Genomic DNA, 25,424 nt, shown 5'->3' on the forward strand with positions numbered 1-25,424 from the left:
AAGTAAGTCAGGCTATATGTTTTGATTGATTTTTGTTTTTAAAATAGTACTTTCCCCCTAGTTACAAAATGTATTCATACTTCTGGAAAAAGCTTGGAAAATAACACAACAAAGTAAAGGATACTTAAAATCTGACCTGCAATGACCACTTTAAGCATTTTAATATGTCTTTCCTTTCTCTTATATTTACATAGATAGATAATTATTTTTTATAAAAAATGGCATGCTGATTCATATAGGTCTTTTGGTCTCCTGACCTATTTATTTCCATTAGCAGCATATTATAAATATATTTTCACACCAAAAGATGTTCTTCTTAATGTGCTGCCTAATGGGACATACAGTCCTTTCATTTGAATGTATTGTAATCCCCTCAATTTATACATTAAGGGCATTACAATGGACATCTCTATATGAAAATTTTTAATTTTTTCTCTGATTGTCCTTAGGACAACTTCCTGAAAGTTTACTCTGTCATTAACATGTATACCTTCTTTTGATCTTAGGCAATCTTCAAGTTCTTCCTTTGATTCTTTTAATTTAGGAGTAATTTCCACTAAACAATACCACAAGTATAGGTGCAAAACATAAGGAATGACTATGTCTCCTGGAGATCCAGAAACATATCAAAGATTGAAGTTGCTCATTAATGAAAACTGCAAGGCCAAATGATAGATGAGCTATTTCCTGAAAAGCCAAATAGAGAAAATGAGTGATCTTCTTATGTTAATGGAAAGATTCAAGAGAAGCTAATATAACTGAATTTCCAACACATCCAAAAGCAAATGCCATTGAAGAAAGCAATGCAGTCAGAAAAGACATAGGTACCCTGTGCAAAAACAATGCATCATTTCAGTGGGTAGTATATAGAATTGCAATATGTCTAGATAAAATAGTCAAAGATAAAATTATTGGTGATATGAGAGTTACATATGTTTGGTTTTTGTCTATTATTGGCACATACATATGAAGAGTGATATCATTTTACAAGGATTATTATTATGAAAAACAGCAATAGTTGCACCCATCCTCTCTCATTTTCTTCTTGCAAGAGGCAACCCCTTTCTTACCTACTTAGCTGCTTCTCTTGCCATTTATTTCCACATTCCCAATAGCTTCTTTATATACTTTATTACCTAATTTTTTTCTGGAATTTTATTAAATCAGATTATTGAGATTACTTCCTCATTTTTTTAGATAAAACTTTTATACTTTGACTTTCCACTATGGAAGATGACAATGTAGCTCTTTCACTACCGTCAGCACCCTCATGCAGCTTCTCAATACTGTATTATTTACCAATTTATCTGTGTGTGTGTATTTGGGGTCAGGTCAATAATTACATTAGTATAGTAATATTCTCTGATTACTTTTCTTCACACTTGTTTTCCCTGGAGTTAATCATTATTTTCTTTGTTCACTCAGGTTGTATGCACTTACTATTCAATCAACCTCAACCTCCCCACCAATGTAGTTGAGAATATGTCTAAAGACATTTAGTTATATGAATCCAAACATTCGGAGACTTTAATTCTTCTGTCATATTCATCTTGCAGTTATCTCTCCAGGAAATCCCTACTGCCCCAATCCCTTCCTGTTACACCTCTTTTCCCTAAAATTCGTGTCTTCCTTTCTCTTAACCAGTTCTGCCAGGAGATTTTCAACAAAGACTGCTAAGGAATTACACAGTTTGTGAGCCATAAAATATTTTTATGCTGCTCATTTGATTGATATTTGACAGCATGGAGTGCTCATGTAGAAATAACTTTTCCTCGAATTTGATTTCAGAATTGTTGAGAAAACCAAAGCCATTCAGATTTTCAACCTTCTCTGGGAGCCTCTTGGGATCTTCCCTCAGTTTAAGTGTCTGAAAATTCATGATGATGTAACATAATGCAGAATTATTTTCACCCCTTGTGCTGTGAAATTTTCTTGAATAAGTGACGATTTCAACCCGTCTACTTTTTTGGAATTATCTTTCCTCACTTTTCCCCTGTTCTTCCTTTTTGTACTGTTTTCTGAGATTTTTCCACAGCTTTATCATCCAACCCCTTTAGGGAGTTTTTCATTTCGGCTATAGCATTTTTAATTTCCAAAAGTTCTCTCTTTTTTCCTGGATTTTTTTTATAGCATTTTATTTTTGTCTCATGAATGCTTTCTCTGAGAATAATAATTATACTTTAACTGTTTTTAATATGGACTCTGTTTCTCTGAGTTGTTTGAGGTATTGTTTTTGGCATTTGTTTGTTTGTTTGTTTTGGTCTCCATCTTTATTTTTAAAGTTGCACCTCAACTGTCTAATGATCTTTGGTTGTCTGCTCACATTTAAGAGCAAAGCATTAAAGCTCTGCTTGGAAGCTCTGAGCACATAGATGGGGCTACTGGATGTAGGCTTCAGGGTAAGGTGACTTAGCTGGGACATTCCCTTAGGAAAACTCTAATTTTAATATCTTTAGATCCTTCCTATTGAGCTGATCAAATTCCCCAGAGAAGGATCATCTACTTTCCTGCCTGGAAATGATAGGCCTGGCTGTCAATATTCCAGAAGTTTAGTCCCCTTTTTCTATAATATCCCTACTGCCAAATGTGTCTGGTATTCCCTAGACCAGAGACACCCTCTTTCAGCCTTTCTGGAAAATAACACTCATTTTCTACTGGAATAGGTGAGTAGCAGTCCCTGGGTTACATAGTGATGGAGATATATAGAAATTGAATTATCTCTTAAATGAAATTTTAATCAACATTCATGTTTCTGGCCTCACTTTCAAATCCATTTTCATAGATACCTGCATCATGGATTCTTGAGCCTTTGGATGTCCTCTATATATATAACATGTTCTAATAAAAGAGTAATATGCAAATTGACCATCACTCCAACTCACAAGATGGCCACCCCATGTGGTCAAAGATGGCTGCCCCCATGTGGGCACGAGATGGCCACCACAAGATGGCCTGCAGAGAACAGTTGTGGGCAATCAGGCCAGCAGGGGAGGGCAGTTGGGGAACACCAGGCCTGCAGGGGAGGGCATTTAGGGGCTATCGGGCCAGCAGGGGAGTAGTTAGGTGTTGATCAGGCTAGCAGGGGAGTGGTTAGGGGGTGATCAGGCTGGCAGGCAGAAACTGTTAGGGGCAATCAGGCAGGCAGGCAGGTGAGCAGTTGGGAGCCAGTAGTTGTGGATTGTGAGAGGGATGTCCAGTTGGACAGCCCTTGAGGGGTCCCAGATTGGAGAGGATGCAGGCTGGGCTGAGGGACAACCCCCACCCCCGCGTACAAATTTTGTGCACCAGGACTCTAGCATATACATATATGGCTTGCTTTTCTGTTCTCCCCACTATTGGCCTAGGATTTGACCCCTCTGGTCAGTCAAGTTGGTCAACATTCATTCATCTTCTTACCAGCTTCCAAAATTTGTTGCTATTATATTTTCATCCTGTTGGGGCTATGTCAGGTAAGAAAAATTTTGTCATTTAATAAAAGGGATTTAAAAGGGAGAAACATAGGTGCATGTATTCCTAGAAGCAGGGAATACTTTTAAGAATGGGAAATCACAATAGAAACAACTATTACCACAAAAATTCAAAGGGCAATATACTTAGGGAAGGATAAACATACATGGGAAGATATTCCATGCTTTAGCTCTTTCTTCTAAAGAAAGAAGCAGAATGTTATTAAATGATAGAAAAAGAGGGAACACCTCACAATAGGAAAACAGATTTGGAACTAAATTTATATGTTCGGTGATTTTTAAACCGAACCAATTAAAACAGCTACTATTTTACTATTTTTCAGACAGTTTCAGTCTAGGTATTGGTATAGATAATTCACCGACATTAGCTCATTTGGCCCTCATGATGTTACCTTCTTCATTTTTCAAACGAGGAAACTAAAGCTCTTAGAAGGTAAATTAGTATACTTAGGATTATAGAGATCATAAGTGTTAGAGTCAAGATTTGAGATCCAGTCATTCTGACATTATATCTGTGTTCTGGAGCCATATTCATAATGTGATACTCATAGTTATATTTCTAATATTATTGTTAAAATTAATTAGCTATCCATATTTTTCCTACAGTAACCCCCCGAATCCCATTCCAGCCCACTTCACTCCCACTAACACTTATAGTCATGTGTTTCATCTTCCTCATTTTCCTTGTAAGACTGTTTGCTTTCTTTTCTTTGTTGTTATGGTGGCTTATTTCCTTTAACTTGTGTTCTCTGATTAGTCAAGATCCATGTATATTAGTAATGCAATAAATCTATCCAAGTAATATTTTATGGTTTACTCTGAAAAATTTAACAGATTAGAAGGAAAGAAATTTGACTTTACCTTTACAAAATATCATGGATTAATAATTAAGAACAAGAAATTATTTCTACTGTGCCTTATTTATAACATAGAAAATGAGTTTTACCCCAGTTGGTTAGAGCATTGTTCTGATATGCCAAGGTTGTGCGTTTGATTCCCCTATCAGGGCATGTACAAGAATCAACCAATGAATGCATAAATAAGTGGAACAACAACCTTTCTCTCTCTCCACCTCTCCCTCTCCTCTCTCTAAAAGCAAGCAAATCCTATCTAATAAAAGAGTAATATGCAAATTAACCACCACTCCGCAAAAAAAAATGGCGGCATCCATAGCCATAAGATGGCGGTGCCCAGTCCTCTTAGCACTGCCAGAGTCTCTAATTCCGCCCAGCGGGGATAGACCAGGGTGTCTAACTGAGAGGCACCCGCCTCCCACGCAGCAACCCTGCCCAGTGGCTGCAGCCCGGGATGTCTGGCTGGGAGGCGCCAGCGCTCGTTGGGATGCTGGCCAGCAGTTGCAGCTTGGGCTGGGATCTCAGACCTGCAGGATCTTGCACCAAAGCTGCTTCAGCAGCATGGGCTGGAATCTCAGGCAGGGATTCCAAGCTGCATGATACCCTGGCCGCAGGGGCAGCCTGGGCTGAGGTCTTAGGCCAGCATGGCTGAGCACCCCTGCAGTGCGATCCCCCCTGGCTGTGGTGACAGCTTTGGCTGGAATCTCAGGCTGGCAGGGCCGATCTCCCCTCCCCCCCATCCGCTCACCCCCCCCCCCCCCACACACACACACACACGATCTTCAGCTTGGGCTGGGGCCGTGCACCAGCACCGTGCAATCCTCTGGCCATTGCGGCAGCCAGGGCTGGGGTCTCAACCTGGCCAGGGCGCAATCCCCTTCCAATGGTGGCAGCCTGGGGTCTCAATCATTGGGTCACACCAGCCAGGCAGATATGGAGGAATTTTAAATGTTTCTTTTTTAAAATATATTTTTATTGATTTTTTTACAGAGGAAGGGGAAGGGATAGAGAGCTAGAAACATCTATGAGAGAGAAACATCGATCAGCTGCCTCCTGAACACTCCCCATTGGGTATGAGCCCCTAACCAAGGTACATACCCTTGACCAGAATCGAACCTAGGACCCTTAAGTCTGCAGGCCAATGTTCCATTGACTGAGCCAAACTAGTTAGGACTGTCTAATATGCTAAAGAAAAAAACCCTATCTAATAAAGAGGGAATATGGAGGGCATTTGGGGGTGACCAGGGTGTCAGGGGAGGGCAGTTGGGGACAATTGGGCTGGCAGGGGAGCAGTTAGGCATTGATCAGGTTGGCACAGGAGTGGTTAGGGGTGATCAAGCAGGCAGGCAGAAGTGGTTAGGGGCAATCAGGAAGACAGGCAGGTGAGTAGTTGGGAGCCAGCAGTAATAGATTGTGAAAGGGATTTCCGACTGCCTGTTTAGGCCAGATCCATGGTCTAAACAGGCAGTCGGACATCCCCCAAGGGGTTCCAGATTGGAGAGCGTGCTGGTTGGGCTGAGGGACACCCCCCTCCCATGCACAAATTTTGTGCACCGGGCCTCTAGTGTGTGTGTGTATATGTATTATATATATATATATATTTATTTTAAATATATTTTATTGATTTATTACAGATAGGAAGGGAGAAGGACAGGTAGCTAGAAACATCGATAAAAGAGAAACATTGATCTACTGCACACCTCCTACTGGGGATATGCCCAAAGGTACATGCCCTTGACCAGAATCAAACCTGGGAACTTTCAGTCCACAGGCTGATGCTCTATCCACTGAGACAAACTGGTTTCGGCTATTTATTTGTTTAAGAAAATGAGTTTTCTTAAAAATGCTTCCCAGAATGAAATTTTGCAAGGTTTTTTTTTTTTTTTTTTTTTTTTTTTTTTTTTTTTTTTTTTTTTTTTTTGCATTTGGAGTTAAGGGATTGAATTACAGGACATTTGGCAATATTATGTAATCTCTTGAGGGTGGTTACACTTCCCAGGGGTCTGAAAAAGAGATATTTCAAAGATGTGTTAACCTAAGTGCCCCAAAACAATGGCCAGGGCTTGCTTAAGGAAAAGATGACCTTTCACTAGGGAAGTTACAAGCCTAAGGTGTGATTACCCACCATGACCGGCCCAGTTAGGAATTTACCATCACATCACCCACCCTGTGAAGCTATTTTCAGTTAGATTTATTACAGCCCCCCTTTCTCTTCCACAAAACAAGTAATATAAGGGTTGCCCCTAAGTAAGAGTGGCTAATCTGGTGATAGGGAGAAGCTGACAGTGCCATGTCTGGCTTCACATCTGTGTTTCCCATTAGGCAGACCAGCCCACGTCAAAAGGACCACCTTTCATTTTGTCCATAAATTAATATGGTTCCCTAAGTTCTTCTCTCATTGATTTTAATACATCCTATTTGCCTTTGTACTTCAAACTCAGTTATTATACTAGTTTCTGGGCACAATATAGCCCTTAAATGTGATTGGTACAGCCCAGAGAGTGTTTTTAAAATTGAAGTTAGACAGACCACATTTCAGGTCTCATGCTCCCCCAAATCCTGTTGCATCCTCCACTTCTCTTGCTTAAGTCACCTACTTCGCTTTTTTAAAAAATATATATTTTTTTTATTGACTTCAGAGAGGAAGGGAGAGGGAGAGATAGAAACATAATTGATGAGAGAGAATCATTGATTGACTGTCTCCTGCACGCCCCCTACTGGGGATCAAGACCGCAACCCAGGCATGTGCCCTTGACTGGAATAGAACCTGGGACCCTTCAGTCTGCTGACTCTCTGTCCACTGGGCCAAACCAGCTAAGGCTCACCTACTTCGCTTTTGGATACATTTGAGTATGTGACACCTGCATTATACCCTGTGCTTCCTAACCTTTATATGTCTTCATAAGTGTTGTTTTATGGGCCCGTGTTCTCCCTCTACCACCACAGTGTGAAACTGTTGAAGGCAGGAGCTCTGGGTAAACATGCCTCCCTGCAGCTCTGCTTCACCACAGCTGTACCAGGAGCCATATGGCTAAATCAGCTGCCCTTTATTCAGTTCCTAATATATGCCAGGCCTGTCCTAAACACTTGACATGTGATAACTGATTTAATCCTAAAATATAGCGAGGTGGGGATAGGTGAGGAAACTGAGGCACAGAGTAGTCATTGTGGCCAAATTCATCATGTGGAAAACCTAGGACTCCAATCCTTTCTGACTTCAGAGTCTGTGTTCAGTCATCACACATCAAGCCTGTCACTGCCATGGGCCATGGGCATCTACAGAATTAAACTGGGAAAGTCATGAGAAGAGTTGAGGCCTCTGGATTCCAATCTCTACTGACTCAGTTCCCTAACTTACTTCCTGTCTGTATGAGGGGGGAAATAAACAATTTGTGGTGTGCCTCAGTGTTCTGTCTCTAAAATGGGAGAACAGAGCACGTGTCTCCATCCAGAGGAGCTGTTTGTTTATTATGCGTTTCTTCACAAGAACCAGTCAGGTTGTAACTCTTCTAAAGACGGATTAGAAAAAATACACTAAGCAAAACTGAAGAACACGTATTTCAAAGCAAAGCAATAACTTACTTTGTAAGGGCTTGGGGCATGTTCCTGTTTTGTTTCATTTTTCAATGATGACTTTGATTATTGCAAGAATGCAACACACCAGGTATAAGCTATTTTCTTAGAGAGTACAGAAGTTCACAACATAAGAGCATTTGGACTTGCTTTTGAATGCCAGGTATTTAAAGTCCCCAACATAATGACTTATTAATAAAGTTCTTTACTGCTCATAAGTGAATGTTATTAACAAATCCTGTTTAAGCAGTCAATATAATCTAAGTAACTTGGAATAATAGAGGCATCTAGATCCCCAGTAATTTGCTGAACTTGCACTACACTAAGGGATGGCTACATTGCAGACCAAATGAAAGGCATTTGTTGAATTTGTTTGTGAGTCTGACCCATGCCCAGCACCTTTCCCAGGGGGCTAGATGGCTTCTGGATTCATCCATACTCAGCAGCAGCCTCACCAGGCACCCTGTCTGATCTAGCCAACTCCTACTGGTAGGATAGCTCCTATTCCTCTGCCGTCTACTTCTGAAGTCACAAAACCATACAGTCTCCTCTGGGCCCCTAGAGGCCATGTTGGGCGGGAGTGGTGGTGGAGTTGAAAGCAGCCTCTGTTTGTGCCACAGGGACAAAGAAGAAGGGCAGCCACCTGAGGTCACTGCATGGGATCTACCACCCAGGGCTACTACCTGGGGCCACCCCCTGGGGCCACCAGCTAGAGCCATCACCCAGGGCCATCACCCAGGCCCACCACCTGGGTCCTTCCTGCAGCCAGAGCAGGTCAGATGCCTATTGCTGCCTCCAGAGCTTGGCGTCGTCATCTTTTCTTATTCCTCTCTTATAGTCTCCTGAGGTATTCAAGCAGACAGCTGCTTCACTCCCCCAAACCCCAAATTTGGGCAATCACAAGTAAAAAAGGTTTCTTAACATAATTTTTTTAAGCCCCAAATTCAATACTATGGTCTACTTTTCCAGTATACTTACCATAATCCCTTGTTTTTCCTTCCACTTTGCATCCAGCCCTGAATGCACACATTCTTCACACTTCCACGTGCATCTTTGCTTCTGCTTCTCCTCAGACCCCAAAGGTCCTCTTCCTCGTGTTCTGGGTTGGGTGGGATAAGTGGGGAGAGGGCTGTATGTACCACTCTTTGCTTGGCCCCCTTTCCTTTTATTTTCTTCAAAATTCTACTTTTTGGGGCTCAGTCTCTGATAACTTGACCTATAGGAATGTTTGTTCCTAAACACTGATTACTATTTGAGCAAATGAGTCCTTCATTTGACAGACAATGAGCCCAGGTTGCTCACATTTCATCCTCAGGGCTGAGGAAACAGATAAAGAAAACAGATGAGGGTAGGGAGATCTGGGGGAGATAATAGATTGACTGAAGGACTTGTATACATGCATATAAGTACAACCAATGGACACAAAACTCCCGGGAGGGAGGGTATGAATGGGAGGGGGGAGGAATGGTAAGATATGTACACAGATAATAATTTAATAAAAGAAAAGAAAAAAAGAAAAAAGAAAAGAAAGCATGACTCCTGCCCTCCTGGGACTTCCAATCTAGTGGGAAATCTACTGATTCAGATCAGAATATATTACACGCGGAGTCTTACACTAGTTGTATAATCAAAGATGTGGAAATGCTTCCCAGGAGTGGGAGATGGTCAGAATTCTGCATGAAACACATCATCACAGATGAAATGGGTAACCATTGTACTGCAGCTTTGTGACAGATTCAGCCATATTTCATTTTTACATAAGTAGACTTCAGCATACAACTCATAATATTTTATTTGGATTTTTTAAACAACCTTGTAATAAATGCCCTTTCCTTTTTTCTCTTGCTTCTGATTTAAAAGCTCTTGGTTTTACATATGTCACCTGTCAGTTGTGTGCCTCCCTTGGGTTCCAACTGGGAATCTAAACAGCCACCAGGCCTGGCTGGCATGGCTCAGTGGTTGAGCATTGACCTATGAACCAGGAGATGACAGTTCAATTCCCAGTCAGGACACATGCCCAGGTTGCAGGCTCGGTCCCCAGTGTGGGGCATGCAGGAGGCAGCCGATCAATGATTCTTTCTCATCATTGATGTTTCTATCTCTCCCTCCCTCTCTCTTCCTCTCTGAAATCAATAAGAATATATTTAAAATAATAATTAATAAATAGCCACCAAGAAATAACACTAATATTCCTAAACATTGCCATCCTGTGGCCACATGAATATATAACAGGAAATGGCCACACTGCAACCATGTAGGGGTTAAGTCAAGTATGTTTGCAATCACTCACCATCCTCTTCCCACTCCACATCCCACCTACAGATGATGGCTTGGAATAGTTGCTCCTCAAAAAGCCAAAGTGCCCTGAAATAGAGGCCTGGATAAAGAAGAGGTGGTATATATGCACAATGGAGTACTACACGGCCACAAGAAAGGATGAATAGCGTCATTTACAACAACATGGATGGACCTTGAGAACATTATGCGAAGTGAAATAAGTCAGACAGAGAAAGCTAAGAACTGTACAATTTCACTCATATGTGGGATATAAATCTGAAACTTATGAACACAAACAGCAGTGTGATGATTGCCAGAGGGAGGCGGGTGAAGGAAGAAAGGGGTCTGAATATGAGGTGACAGGAGAAGATTTGACTTTGGGTGGTGGGCACGTGGCTCTATATACAGATTTTGTAAATTAGTAATCTACACATGAAACCTATATGTTCATGATGACTAATGTCACCCCAATAAAATTTAATTAAAAAACAACAACAAACAAGCAGGTCTGCAATCAAGAATGTCAGGAGGAAGACCTACCTAGCAATGCAAAGGCTCTGCTTGTTGAGGTGTGATGTTTCTCAAGAGGATAGGTTTGGGGCCACCCTTTAAGAAATCCCTGGTCTTGAAGAAGGTAGTAGGAGCATGTTTACAGAGGCTGCCTTTTTTTCCAGGATGGAGTCACTGCCTTTTGCTTGAATAAGACTACTCGGAACAACCACAGATTTTCAAACCCATGAAGCCCCTACACTTGGTAGCCCTGCTCTGAGGCACGGACAGTGCTGACTACACCTTCCGGAACTGCAAAGAACACTGTCTGGCCAATGGGACTATCATGGGAGGAGGGTATAGGCCTGAGCCTAGTTCTTCATGAATGAGCTGAGTCATCACTGAGGGTACCTGGAATCGTGTCCAGGTAGCCACACATGAAGAGAAGAATGGACCCCAAGCTTTGTCAGGGTACTTGACCTGCTCCTGGACACTTGACAGGTAAGGATACCCACCTGACTCATTATGTTCCTGTCAGCACTGTCCCGGTCTGGTTTAGGTAGACTGGTCAATCCAGACTATCTTACGTCTGTGAAAGACTCAGGTTTCTTTGCCTTGAAGAGTCATTTCACCAACTCACAGAAATGGAAAAATCCATCAGAACCTGTCTGCTTGGTCATCTCTGCGGTTCATTGCACAAGGTCATGGGCACACAATGCTATTTGGCTGCAGATTGATGGCATTAACCACTGATGGACAAGGAGAAATAGTCAATTTCTATGCCAACCTCTTCACTTGTGATGACAGAAATAGCTTCCATTTTCATTGTGCTTTTTAACCTTCGTGCTCCTGAGAGAAAGATATTAATTTTTTTGAATGGGAAATTGAGACTCAAATCATTTACATTAACTAGAATGAGGGAATGGAGAGACATTTTGTACTTTTAAAGCATATGCTTCTTTCTAGCCATGAGTAAAAATAGCTAGTAGGAGTACAATGAAAACTGATCACTTGATTCTAACAAAGATTTGGAGTAAGAGTTATGCCATGATTAGAATTCCAACATCCATTTGATTAAATCACACATTTGATGGGTACCTCCAGAGTACACTGTGCAGACTCTAAAATTGTGGGGGGTTGTGATCTAAATAGGTATCTTCAATGCAGGTCAGCCGTGTGATCAAGTATTGCATGCATTGTGACAGTTCATTGCTACAGCACCACAGCAGGAGAGGAAATGACTCCAGGCCTGGTAACCGGGGGCCAGTGGGAAGAGGGAAATTTTGAAATGATCCTCAAAGCACCCAAACTATTTTGATAAGCAGAGCCAAGAATGGAGGAGAGGCATCCCATAGAGAAGGAAGGACTTGAGTATACACTTCCCAAAACAGGAAAGTATATTTGAAGGAAAACATGTGGTTTGGTTTTAATAAATGAACCTGGAGAGGTAAAGTTGGCTGAATAGTTTGGGGCAATCTGAAAACCAGGATATCAGTCATGGTTCAACCAGAACCTAGAGCACTATGCTGGTACCAATAGAAGGAATATAATAAGAGGAGTTAGTTACAAAGGTATCAGGATTTAGTAACTAGTATAAAGGTAACTGGAGGATGTGAAGCCCTCTTGGCATTAGGATCTGGAAGCTGCTACCACCCAGGGGGCAGGGGCCTAAGAACCTGGGGCTGCCCTCAAGGGTGCTGGATCCCCAGGAAAGGTCGTCCAGTAAGAACTGGATGCATGGTGAGGGGGTCTATCTGGTGAGAGCCAGACCACAGGGAGAGCACAGTCATGGGGACACTGTCTGAGCTGGGGTGGAGGAGGTACCCTGCCCGCTTCCTCCTGGCCTCCAGTCTCTCATCAATGCACTGGCCAAACCCAGCCAGAACCGGTTGACAAAGGAGAGGAGCCTTGGAAACACAATTTGCAGGGGAAGGGCGGGAATGGATCTGGGAGCAATTGAGCAAGTAATGACACAGCTTGGTTATAGGATTGGGCTGTATTCAATAAGCAATGAGGGGCCACCGCTAGTGTTTTCAAAGGAGAAGGTGGCAATCATAGCATTGGAGTCTAAGAGTAAGACCTGCTTATTGGCTATTTCAGTTATAGCAAGTGTGATATCCTGAAGAATGATCCCCAAAAGATACCTAAGGCCTTATCCTCGCAACCTGAACATGTTACCTTACATGGTCAAGGGAGTTTGCAGAGGTGATTACATTGAGGATCTTGAGATGGGGAGCTTATCCAGGGGGGCCCAATATGATCACAGGGTCCTGATAAGAGGGACAAAAGAGGAATGAGAGCCAGAGGGAAAGCAATCTGATAACAGAGCTGAGGTTGGATTCACGCACTTTGAGGACAGAGGAAAGGGCTGCAGGCCGACAAGTTCGGGCAGCCAGCCTTACAAATCACCTGACTTGAGTCCATTGGAACTTCTGGCCTAAGGCACGAAGCTAGTAGTAATTTGTCACCACAGCCTCAATACCTTTAAGATAAAAGGGACCAAATGAATAGATTATAGAGGCTCCATGGTCCTAGATATAGTTTCCAGGACCCACAGACCAGAAATTCTCTTCTGACCCAATGTAAATGCTCTGAAAATGTAGGTTACCCACCAGCTCCCAGATACAGTGATGGAAGTCCCTGCAGGCAAGTCTGCCTGTTTTACTCCACTCTGGCTGCAAGGTCTGCAGTGTGCATGTCTCACATGCAGCCCTAGGGTAACATGCTCCTAAAATGGCTCCTGGTGCCCTGGCCAGTGTTGCTGAGTGATTAGAGCATCAGCCTGTACACCAAAGGCTCACAGGTTTGATTCCCAGTCAAGGGTCCATACCTGGGTTACAGGTTCCATCCCCACACCTGTCAGAGTGTGTATGGGAGGCAACCAATTGATGTGTCTCTCTCATATTGATGTCTCTCTCTCTTTCTTTTTCTTCTTGTTGCTTTTCTTATTCTCCTCCTCCTCCTTCTCCTCTTTCTCCTTTTTCTCCTCTTCTTCAAAACTATCCTCAGGTGAGGATCAACAACAACAAAAAGGCTCTTGGCGGTTATGCCCCCATGTGACCCTCACCCTGGAGTGTGTTGGCTGGGCCTAGTGACTCACTTCTAACGGACAGAATGTGACAAGAGTGATGGGCTGTCACTTCTGAGATCAGGTTGTAAAAGACTGTGACTTCGCTCTTGCTTATACCTTCTCCCCCTTGCCTCCCCCACCTCTCTCTCAGAAGCCGGTTACCAGATGCATCCAGGAGACCTCCCTGCCTGTGAGGACTCATTCTTCTCCTGAGGCCGCATGCCTGGAGTAGTAGACCAAGAAGGGTCAGTGTTTATTTGTCTTGGGTGGCTTTATTTGTGCGGGCTGCTTTCCTGAGATAACGCAAAGCATCTCTTAAGGAGCACAGTGGGGAAGGTGGGGTGGGAGGCAAGCCCCGGGCCTCCCCGTCTGAGCTGGCTCCTGGGGAGAATGCCTTCATTTGTGTGAAAGCCTCCACCACCACAGCCAGGGACTGCTTATTTACATTCAAGAAACAAATATTGAAAAATGAAAACCAAAACCAGCAGGAATTTAGACAGCAAAATTCTGGGTGGCAGGGAAGATTCTGTGATGATTTCACAAACAGATTTTCAGAGAGGATTCCATCCTGATACTAAATATTTTTGAGAATGAAACACTCCCTTTCTCCTGCGGCGTTCACCTCAGCGCTTGGGTCCCAGGCCCTGTTCCTTCCAGCTGCTGCTCTGCTCCCAGCTCCCGGTGCTTTCTGAATCTGTGCTGTGTGCCCAGTGCTTTACCTGCTCCCCTCACTTAATCACCATCTCAGGAGCCAGGCACACTACTATTCCTCTTTTACAAATAAGGAAACTGACCCTTAGAGAGGTCTAGTCATCTGCTTAAGGTCACTGAGCAATAAGTATGTACAGACCCTGGAGTCCAGTTCATGTCCTTTTGACTTTATAGCCGTCCCATTGACCACTGCGCTTCATTGCCTCCCTCGGTGACCACTGCTTCCTAGCCCCTGCCTTTAAAAAATGCTTTGCTTTTTAACTTTATTTCATTTGTAAGCAGCATTATGTATAAACCAATACCTTCCAACTTTTTTTATTTATTTCTGTTAATCCTCATTTGAGGATTAAAAATTGATCCTTAGAGAAAGTGGATAGGAGGGGAAGAGAAAGAGAAACATCAATTGGTTGCTTTCTGAACGTCCCTATCAGGGCTGGGTATGGAGCCTACAACCGAGGCATGTGCTCTTGACCAGAATAGAACCTTTGGCCTTTCAGTCAGCAGGCCTACTGAGCCAAACCAGTTAGGGCTGGCTACCCCACAACTTTAAGAGAGCGTTGTAGTTTTCAGGATTTTTCAGCCTCGGCACTATGACATTTGGGGCCGGACAATCCTTCTGTGGAGCTGACCGGTGTATAGCAGGATGCTTAGCAACATTCCTGGCCTCTGCCTACTACATGCCTCCCCACAAGCTGTGATGATCAAAAATGTCTCCAGATGTTGCCAGATTTCCTGGTGAGGGCTGAGGGGTGGCAAAATCACTGCCAGTTGAGAACCACTGGGGTAGTGTTACATGCCGTAACTATTTCAAAAGAGGCAGTATTTCAAGTACTGTCTTCTCACAGTTCCCATGAGCTCGCTCCAGAAATTTTCAACCTTCCCTTATGTATGTCATCCTGACAGTAAGGTCATTTTCAACTCACTCTAGGGAAAGGAGCCCAAGGATGATTTGAGGAGAAGAAAATCTCTATTACACTAGGACGGCAAGGTCATAGGTCTGCAACCAGCACCAGAGATGCCAACGGAGAAACCCACAGAGGACCCCACAGTGAGGAGCAGGAACCACCAGCCATCCTCTCCTTCTGGCATCAACATCCACCGGATCTTTAGAGACCAATCACACAGCTTTACTATTTGATGGCCTGGGAGTCTCTAGATTCTAGGCTCTAAACCATATCTTGTTTGTGGTTGTTATTGTCACAGTCCCAGGACTCTTAGAATATGGAGATTTCAGAAATGACTGAGAGATATAAAGTCGGAAAAGTGCTCAGGCTAATCTGCTCCTATTCACCCTAATCTAGAGATCTGTCATTGCCTTAAATAATGGGATTGAATACAACTTCTGGAGGTTGTGTTAGCTATTTTATATCCTTGGGAGAACTTTTGGAAAATACCAGGTAAAGGCTTTATCTGCATTTGGGTTCCTTCAAAAAATAGACCCTGAAAAATGACTTGGATGCTAGTGGATTGTTTGGGTGGTGATCGCAAGGAGCGGTAGAGGAGATAAGACAGGCAAGGGAAGAAAGCCAGCAAAGGGTGCTTTCATGAACGGGTTACCTCTGTGGACACCTGTGGCTAAGTTCCCCTGGTCCTCTGAGAATGTGTAGAGCACACCTTAGAATTGTGCGCTGAGGATCAGGGAGCTGGACTGTCTATCTACTGACTCCCATACCTCCTTGGTTGGCATCTCCTGAGCACATGAACTCAAGGGCACTTCTGGGCTGCCACTTCATGGCCAATAATACATTTCCCCAAATGTGGTGGTTTAAAACAATACATATTTGTTATACTCCAGGTTCTGTGGGCTAGCAGTCCAGGGGCAGCTTAGCTGGGGGATGCTGCCAGGGTCTCTCATGAGGTGCCATCAAGGCTTCAGCTGGGCCGCAGCACATCAAGGTCGGCTTGGGGGCATCGGCTCCCAGGCTCCCTCAAGTGGCTGTTGGCAGAACCCAGTTCCTCTCAGGATGAAGGCTGAGGGCCTCAGTTCCTTGCTGGCTCTGGGTTCAAGCCTCCCTCGGTTGCTTGCTACATGGGCCTCTCTTCGCAGCACACAACATGACAGCAGACTTTCCTTAAAGAGAGAGGGCCAGAATGACAGCAGTCACTGCCTTTGACCTAATCTCAGAAGTGGCATCCTCACTTTTGTTGGAGTCTAGGAATTAGAAACACATTGCCAAGTCCATCCCACACTCAAGGGGAGGAGCCAGTGCTGGGTGTGAATACCCAAGGAGCCATTTTAGAGGGCGCCCATCTCAAGACTGTATGAAAATCGCCCACCAAACCTGTAGGTGACCTCTGGGGCGAGACAAAGGAATGCACCAGGGCCCAGGCATATAAGTTCATGTTGTTACACTAGCCCTGGTCAATGTCAAACATTCTGGTTGTCTTCATACAGAGTGGCCCTGAAACACAACATGTCTAAAAGGTCAGTATATGGAGACATTTCATGAACCTGGCCTGACCTGAATGGCAGACACTGTGCTAAGTTCCAGAGACTTAGAGTTAAATCCAGAGCAGTCCCTGCAGGGGCAGGGACAGGGGTGTAAGGCAAGGACACTGAATCCTGTCCTGTGCTAGAGGCAGGAACATCAATTCCAGCTGGGTGGGAGGAGGTGCAGGGGAAACTTGAGAGAGGTGGACTGAGCGGGGATGGGGTGGGGTGAGGGAGCATGTGCAAATCTTCCTACTGTTTATAACACTACTCCCTCTCCTCCCCAGTAGGATCACCAGCAATCCTACCATATGCCTCCATGGACTTCATCTTCCATGAAGATTTACTCTCTGGCACTTTCCAGGCGGGCCATGTGTTAGGAAGGATACTCTGCCCAGGCCCTATACAGACTTTATAGGGCCCACTTTATAAAGATTATAAAGGGGAAAGAAATAAGAAGGAACAAAATGGCAGAACCAGACGAACACCCCCAAATACAGCACATGACAAGCAATCAGTGCCCCATGACTGCTCCTCAGCACAGCCCTCTGCACCCTGACCAGGCCATCTATATCTCTCCACGACAGAGTGGGAGCTCCCAGGTGCTGCTCTAATCTCCACCTGCTCCCAGTATTACTCAACCCACAAATGCCTCCAGAGCAAACAGATCCTTGCCCTGCAAGCATTTTTCCCCCCTTTTCATTTAAGAAAGACCTTATCTTCACGTTAAATCCATTACCTTGGACATTGGAATGAAGTCCAACACCTGATGAACAGCCCTGTTGCCTAGTTCCTGCCTCTTATCCATTCAAACTAAATGGAAGGAGGCCCCAAAGGTAAAAGGGGAGGGAAGCTGAGTCATGGAAATTAGAAGCAGGACTCCACAGGTGCTCCTTGTGCAAAGTCACCTCTGATTTCTCAACACCTCTCCCCTTCTCTTCATTAACTTTCATCCTCTTTGATCTATTTTTCAGGATTTTCTCTTCCTTCTCCTGATACTTGTTTTTATTTTTTATTTATTTTATTTTATTTTTATTGTCTCAAGTTTTATATATGTCTCCTTTTTCCCCAATTGACACCCTCCCCCATTCCTTCCCAGTCTGGGCAAGCCCCCACCGTCCCAGTGTCTGTGTCCATTGGTTATGCTAATATGCAGGCAAGTCCTTTGGTTGCTCTCTAACCCCCCCCCCCCCTACCATTTGTCTCTAGATTGACCTATTCTTGTTCATCAAATTATGTTGATCATTATATCCCACATATGAGTGAGATCATGTGATATTTATTGTTCTCCAACTGGCTTATTTTGCTTAGCATAAAGCTCTCCAGTTCCATCTAAGCTGTTGCAAATGTTACAAGTTTCTTCTTTTTAATACCGTGTTTCCCCGAAAATAAAACATCCTCCGAAAATAATACCTACTTACAGGTTTCCTTCTGAGTGAAATATAAGGCATCCCCCCCAAAATTAGGCCCCCTTAGGAGTCACAAGAAATTCACCAGGAAATTCAGGAATTGGATTGTTATGATGATGTTCCAGAAGATGATGGCATGATTGTCATTGAATAAATGAGTAAATTCTTGATTCTGTAGGATTCACAGTTTGTCTGGTTTGTGTTGACAACTACCGTACTACCATACCGTATACAGGTAATAAATTTCCTTTATTTTCATTTAACAATAAATGTGTACCGTATTCTTCGTGGAAAAATAAGACATCCCCTGAAAATAAGACCTAGCGCATCTTTGGGAGCAAAAATTAATATAAGACACTGTCTTATTTTCGGGGAAACAGGGTAGCAGCATAGTGTTCCATTGTGTAGATGTACCACTGTTTTTTAATCCACTCATCTGCTGATGGGCACTTAGACTGTTTCCAAATCTTAGCAATTTGTGCTGCTATGGACATAGGGATGTATGCATCCTTTCTGACTGGTATTTCTGTTTTCTTGGGATATAGTCCTAAAAGTGGGATTACTGGGTCAAATGGGAGTTCCATTTTTAGTTTTTTGAGGAAACTCCATACTGTTCTCCACAGTGCCTGCACCAATCTGCATTACCACCAGCAGTGCATGAGGAATTCTTTTTCTCCTCATCCTCACCAGCACTTGTCGTTTGTTGATTTGTTGATGAGAGCCATTCTGACAGATGTGAGATTTGCATCTCTTGGGTGATTAGTGACTTTGAGCATGTTTTCATATGTCTCTTGGACTTCCTTCTGTAGGTCCTTTGTCCACTTTTTTTATTGGATCGTTTATCTTCCTTTTGTTAAGTTGTATGAGTTCTCTGTAAATTTTGGAGATTAAACCCTTTTCAGAAATATCATTGGCAGATATGTTCTCCCATGCACTGTGCTTTTTTGTTGTTTTGTTGACAGTTTCTTTTGCTGTGAAAAGCTTTTTATATTGGTATAGTCCCATTTGTTTATTTTCTCCTTAGTCTCCATTGCCCTAGGGGCTGTGTCTGTAAAGATATTGCTACAACATATATCTGCTATTTTGCTGCCTATGGAGTCTTATAGGATTTTTATGGTTTCCCGTCTTACATTCAAGTCCTTTAGCCATTTAGAGTTTGTTTTTGAGTGTGGTGTAAATTGGTGGTCTAGTTTTATTTTATTTTATTTTATTTGCATGTATCTGTCCAAATTTCCCAGCATCATTTATTAGAGACTATTTTGACTCCATTGTATGCTCTTGTTTCCTTTGTCAAATATTAATTGAGCATAATGGCTTGGATCAATTTCTGGGTTCTCTGTCAGTTAAATTGGTCTCTATGTCTGTTCTTGTGCCAGTACCAGGCAGTTTTGAGAACCGGGGCTTGGTAATATAGCTTAATATCTGATAATGTGATCCCTCCAACTTTGTTCTTCTTTCTCAGGATTGCTGTGGCTATTCAGGGTCTTTTTTTTTCTTCCAGATGAATTTTTGGAGAGTTTGTTCTAGATCTTTGAAATATGCCATTGTGTTTTTTTGTTTGTTTTTTTAATTGATATTTTACAGAGAGGAGGAAGGGAGAGAGAGAGCTAGAAATATCGATGAGAGAGAAACATCGACCAGCTGCCTCCTGCATACCCCCCACCGGGGATGTGCCCGCAACCAAGGTACATGCCCTTGACCAGAATCGAACCCGGGACCTTTCAGTCCGCAGACCGATGCTCTACCACTGAGCCAAACCGGTTTCTGCATATGCCATTGTTTTTTTAATGGGGGTTACATTTAATCTGTAGTTTGCTTTAGGTAATATGGACATTTTAATGATGTTGATTCTACCAATCCATGAACATGGTATGTTCTTCCATTTGTTTATGTTTACCTCTATATCTTTTTTCAATGACCTGAAGTTTTCCGAGTATAGGTCTTTTATGTCCTTAGTTAAGTTTATTTCTAGGTATCTTAATTTTTTGTGTGTGCTATGGTAAATGGGATTGTTTTTTTCATTTCTCTTTCTGTGGGTTCATTATTGGTGTATAAAAAGGCCATAGATTTCTGTGTGTTAATTTTGTAGTTTTTATTTTTTAAAACTAACTTCTCATCAATCACTCTTTTCTGGGTGTGATTTTAATAATCAATTAATAATGAATAATTATTCCTGTGAATAATCACTGAACATATTAAAATATTTAAATAATTTTTAAATATTTTCACTGCTGTGTGGTGAGGCCATGAGAGCCTATTTGGGAGGAGTGGGGGTCACCCAGCCCCCCAGAGGATACCAGGCTCCCCAGGGTAAGTGCAGCACTTCCAGTACATCTTCTACATGACATCTCCCATAATCTTGCAAGGGAAGAAAAAGGGCCTTGTTTTATAGGTGAAAAAATGAGATTTAGTTAAGCCCTCTTAAGCTATGGGGCTGAAAAACCGAACCCATATTCGTGTGGCTCCAAAGTCCATGCTTTTTCAACTATGCTAATTGCCCTAAGTGCCCAAAACAAACAGAAAAATGCTGCTGTAGTTTAGCATCTACATTAAGTTTAAAATCCATTCATCTTACCACTTTTTTCATTGTCTCCCATGTCCTCGTATCCCTCCTTCCTTTCTTCAACCCTGGAGACAATCATTAAAATCTACTGACCACTCCCTCACATACCCTGTAAACCACCCTTCTCTCTTCAATAGTCAATCTCACTGGCAAGTCTCTATGGTAAAACCCACCTGTGCACCTACCTGAAACCTGCAACCAGGCGCTCACCAAGGCTGGTGAAAAGCTCGCGCTGGGCTGACACAATGTTCCAGTGGGCCCTCAACATGCCCGGGCTGCCCTCCCACGTTCCCTGGCCTCCCCTCCCACCTCATACCCTGCCTGTTTCACTGAGAAACCGGAAGCCTTCCAAAGAGCACCCCCTGACCTTCCCGCCACACCCACCTCTCCTGTTACTACAGAGGGAGAGGGACTGTCCTGTTCCTGTCTAAGGGTTGTCCTGCTCAGACAGAAGGCCATGGACGGGTGGCTCATGCACAGCAGGCATGCAGTGCTCACAGTTCGGCAGCTGCATGTCTGAGATCAGGTGCAGCGTGGTTGGATTCTGGTGAAAGCCCTCAGGGAGCTGCCTGCTTCTCCTTGTATCCTGATATCATGGGAAGGGCCACACAGCTCTGTGGGGTCTCTTTTAAAAGAGCACTAATCCCCTTCATGAGGGTTCCACCCTCATGACCTAAGCTCCTCCCCAAAGATCCTCTTCCTAACACCATCACATTCCAGCATGTGAATGGGGGTGGCAGGAGGGACACAGACCACAGTAATCCCCTTCCCACCTACACACAGTTCCAACCATTCTCCCTCTCCCCTCTGTCAGTTCCTCCCCATTGTGGGTCATTGCCCATCAGCATTATCTCCTCCCTCTTAAACACCCTCCCATCTCCATTTCTATTACAGCGATCACCCATTCCCATCCTTACATCATCAAACTTTTTTATGTCTGTATTCTCCACCCTAATCCCACTCCCCTCACACCCTCATAGACCCACTATAATTAGACATTTCCCCCCACACATCACTAAAACCGATCTTGGCATCAGTGACCTCACATTACCAGGCCGGTGGCTGGCACTCGGACCTGCTCTTCCCTGTGCCTGTGACACAGCTGAGCCTTCCCTCCACTTGGAAGCTTTTTCTCTTGGCTTTTGGGCCTTCCTGCTCCCCAGTTTTCCTGGTGCTCACTGGCTGCTCTATTTCAGCCTCCTCTTCTGGCTCCTCCATCTCTCCCCGGCCTTCCAATGCTGGAGAACCCCAGAGATACCCTTTGTTTTCTCTTCTCACACAGCTCTCACTCCCATGGCGAGCTCAGTCCGTCTGGTAGATGTAAGAATATATAAATGCTGCTGAGTCCTGAATTTACACCTCCAGCCCAGACATTTCTCCCCTGAACTTCTTCCGCAGTTAGATTTACCTGCTTACGGGATGTCTTCACGTACGTGTCTAACAGCCATCGCAAAGGTCATATCCAAACCTGAGCTACCTTCTCTCTCTGCCAAATGCTGCACCGTCTTCTCCGGCTCTGATACTGGCCATTCCGGGTCTAGTTGTTCAGCCCCACACCTCGCTCTCACACGCCTCACATTTTTCCCCCTCAAACCTCACATCTAACCAATCAACAAATTTTTCTTTCTTCCTGAAATATATCCAAAGCTGCTCACTCCCAAGCATCATCTCCCCCGGCCCCAAACCCTTATCACTACTTTCCAACTTTGAGCCATTATCTTCTCTATCTCAGATTTTTGCAAAAATCTTCCTTTGCTTCTGCCTGAGCTCCCCACAGTCTATTCCCAATACAGGATCCTTTAAAAACTTAAGTCATATGACACTCCTCAGCTGAAAATCCTCCTACTGGCAGAGCTCTAAGCACAGAGCCAAGCAAAAAGCATTTGGGAGGAAAAGACCCATTGTAACCAGTCCTTCCCTCCGGGTACCCAGGGGCTGGTGGGTTGTCTGGCACAAGATGCTTTAAACTGAGAAAGAATCCCCTGATGGGGAGAACCCGTTCAGAGGGGTAGTATGGGAGGGAGGCACTTCCAGGGCCAGAGTGCAGGTGTCCCAAGATCTGGAGAAAGTCCAAGACAGAGTGACAGTGCACATGTGGCTTTACCAAGAGAGGGATGCCATCACTGAGAGAGAGTGACTCGGGACTGGGGGGAGTGGGCCCCGTCCTCTCTCCACCTGCTTGACTATGGACCCCTTCATCAGGAATCAAGCCAGGTGGAAAAAGACTCCTGACTGCTAAAATTCAAGCCAATGAGTTGTTGTTTTCAAAATCGGTGTTTTTATATTAACATAGATTTTACCTGTGGCTGGTCAGGAGATCACCTTATTAAGTTGAAATGGAATAGTCTGGTTCCAGGCTCTTGACTATAACCTTTCACAAAGCTGGCTGGACTCTGCAGTTCCACAGTTTCTGAAGAAAGATGCTCATCAATATTCAGGACTCGTCAATGTAGGCAAAACTCTTAATGCCTTGGGATTTCCCCAGAAAACACATAATTTTAAATATTTAAATGCCAAAAACAGCCTCTAGATTTAAACAGCCAAGTTACACAAAACGGGAAAAATTCAACCTAACACATCTGTGGTGAAGCCTGGCACTGCACTGTGAAGAGTGTGCGAAGGGGAGACGTTCTCTGCCCTCCACACTCCCCTCACACTCCCTCCGTCCCTCCTCTCACCAGCGTGCATTTCCCTGGGATAACCTCCTCATTACCCGTGTGCCACTTTGCTATAAATACCATTTACACAGCCTCTATGGGGGGGGGGGGGGGGGGGGGACACTAACATCCTTCAGCACTTCCCAATTCTGTACAAGGGCACTGTTTCTCAATGATCAGATTTTAACCTCACACAACCCTGGAGAAGTGCAGCTACTCACCATTCTACGGAGAAGCTGAGTAATTTGCTCAAGGTCACCAGCCATGATGTGGTAGAGCAAGATTCTAACCGGGCTGTCTGATGTCAAAAGCTTTTTTTTTCTTTCCACTAAACCATCTCCTTTAGATTCTAAACACCAATGGGAGTTTTAGTAATTAACAGAATCTTGAAAGACTTTTCTGAGATTTTTATTTTTACCTGAGGTCCCGCATTTAATTTTATAAACATTCTAGAAAGCCATTGATGGAAAAATGGACTCCCAAATTTTTATGCAGTGCAGTTTTCTCCTCTGAACGTCAAACCATAGATCTGATTTGACATCGCCACTCCGATGTCCGATAGGTCACCCCAGTGTAACCTGTCCACACCTACCTCCTGGCCACCCTCACAGCCATTACTCCATGGGCTTCCAGGCTCAGTGAATGGCGGCTCCAGCTTCCAGCTCCTCCAGCCACACATTCAGCTGCCATCCCTGACTCTTCCTCTCTTGCTCACTCCTTGCATTCCACCTATCGGCAAACCATGTCAGCTCTATTTCCAGAATGCATCCGGAATCCAACCACTTCTCACCACCCCATCGCCACCACCCTCCTCTCCCCTGAATGATGGTTTTAGCGTTCTAGCTGGCCAACCTTGCCTCTCCTCTCCCACAGTCTTCTCAGCACAACAGCCAGAGGGATTTTTGTAGAAGTGGAAGTTTTCTTTTCCAACTTACTCCAAGTAAGTGCCAAAGCCTCACCCTGCCATGCCCCCCCACCCCAGACCCTGGGCCCTGGCCCCTCCCGCCCATTTCCTGCCTTTCTTTGATCTTCTCCCACAGCCAGAAGGAATACAAATAACATTGAACATTGAACAGTTTTCACATTTCCCATCAATTTGAGTTTACTTCTCTGTGTGTGCTGAGTGACTATCAGTACCACAGCATAAGTGAAACAGAACTGGGCAAGTGAGAAGAGATGGGCGGTGGAAGTCCTGCTGGGTGAGGAGCTAGTGTAATGAATGGAGCGAGGCGTGGAGTCGATTAGAGGCAGGTCCTCTTAGACCTGGGCAATGGGCTCCTGGGCCCTGCACCTCAGGAGGACCCTCTCTGACCCTCTCCAGGTCATGCCCTTCCCCAGGAGGTGAGGAGTCTGCAGGGCTAAAGGAATGAGCCCATCTGGAGCCAACTATTAGATTAGGTGCCAGGTACCCAGGACCTTGGCATTCTCTGCCCAAATAGCCCTGATCCCGCTTCGTAGGCCTGTAGGGGCCTCTCCCCTGAGTTCACCCTCCTGAAGATGCACCCATTGCCGGTGTGCAGACCTCTAGAGCCACACGCGTCACCTGGAAATATGCGGCGGGTTGTGCATACTACTTAGGAGTAGGCCTTTCCCAGCGCGAGACGGGTCCCCGGGGAGGAAGGAGCTGGAGTGGAAGGAGTGGAGATGGCTCCGCCCCACTGCCACCTCTGGCACAGACCCCTAAAGGTTCCACACTTCCAGATTCAGACCTGGCCCTCCGTGTCACTGTGAAGGGATCGTCACCCACCAGGCTTGGTGTCACAATCAGCTTGTGGGCACCCCAGGTGGTTCATCCATAGTGCTCTCCAACTGAGCATAAACAATCACAAACACCAGCAACAGATAAGGCCACTTGTGTCTGTGATGGCGCAAGAGAAAAGCAAGACCTCTCCAAACTCACATCTGAGCACAGACCAAAACCAG

This window comes from Pipistrellus hanaki, assembly GCF_964339955.1.
Source record: "Pipistrellus hanaki genome assembly, chromosome: 3".
Classification (NCBI taxonomy): domain Eukaryota; kingdom Metazoa; phylum Chordata; class Mammalia; order Chiroptera; family Vespertilionidae; genus Pipistrellus; species Pipistrellus hanaki.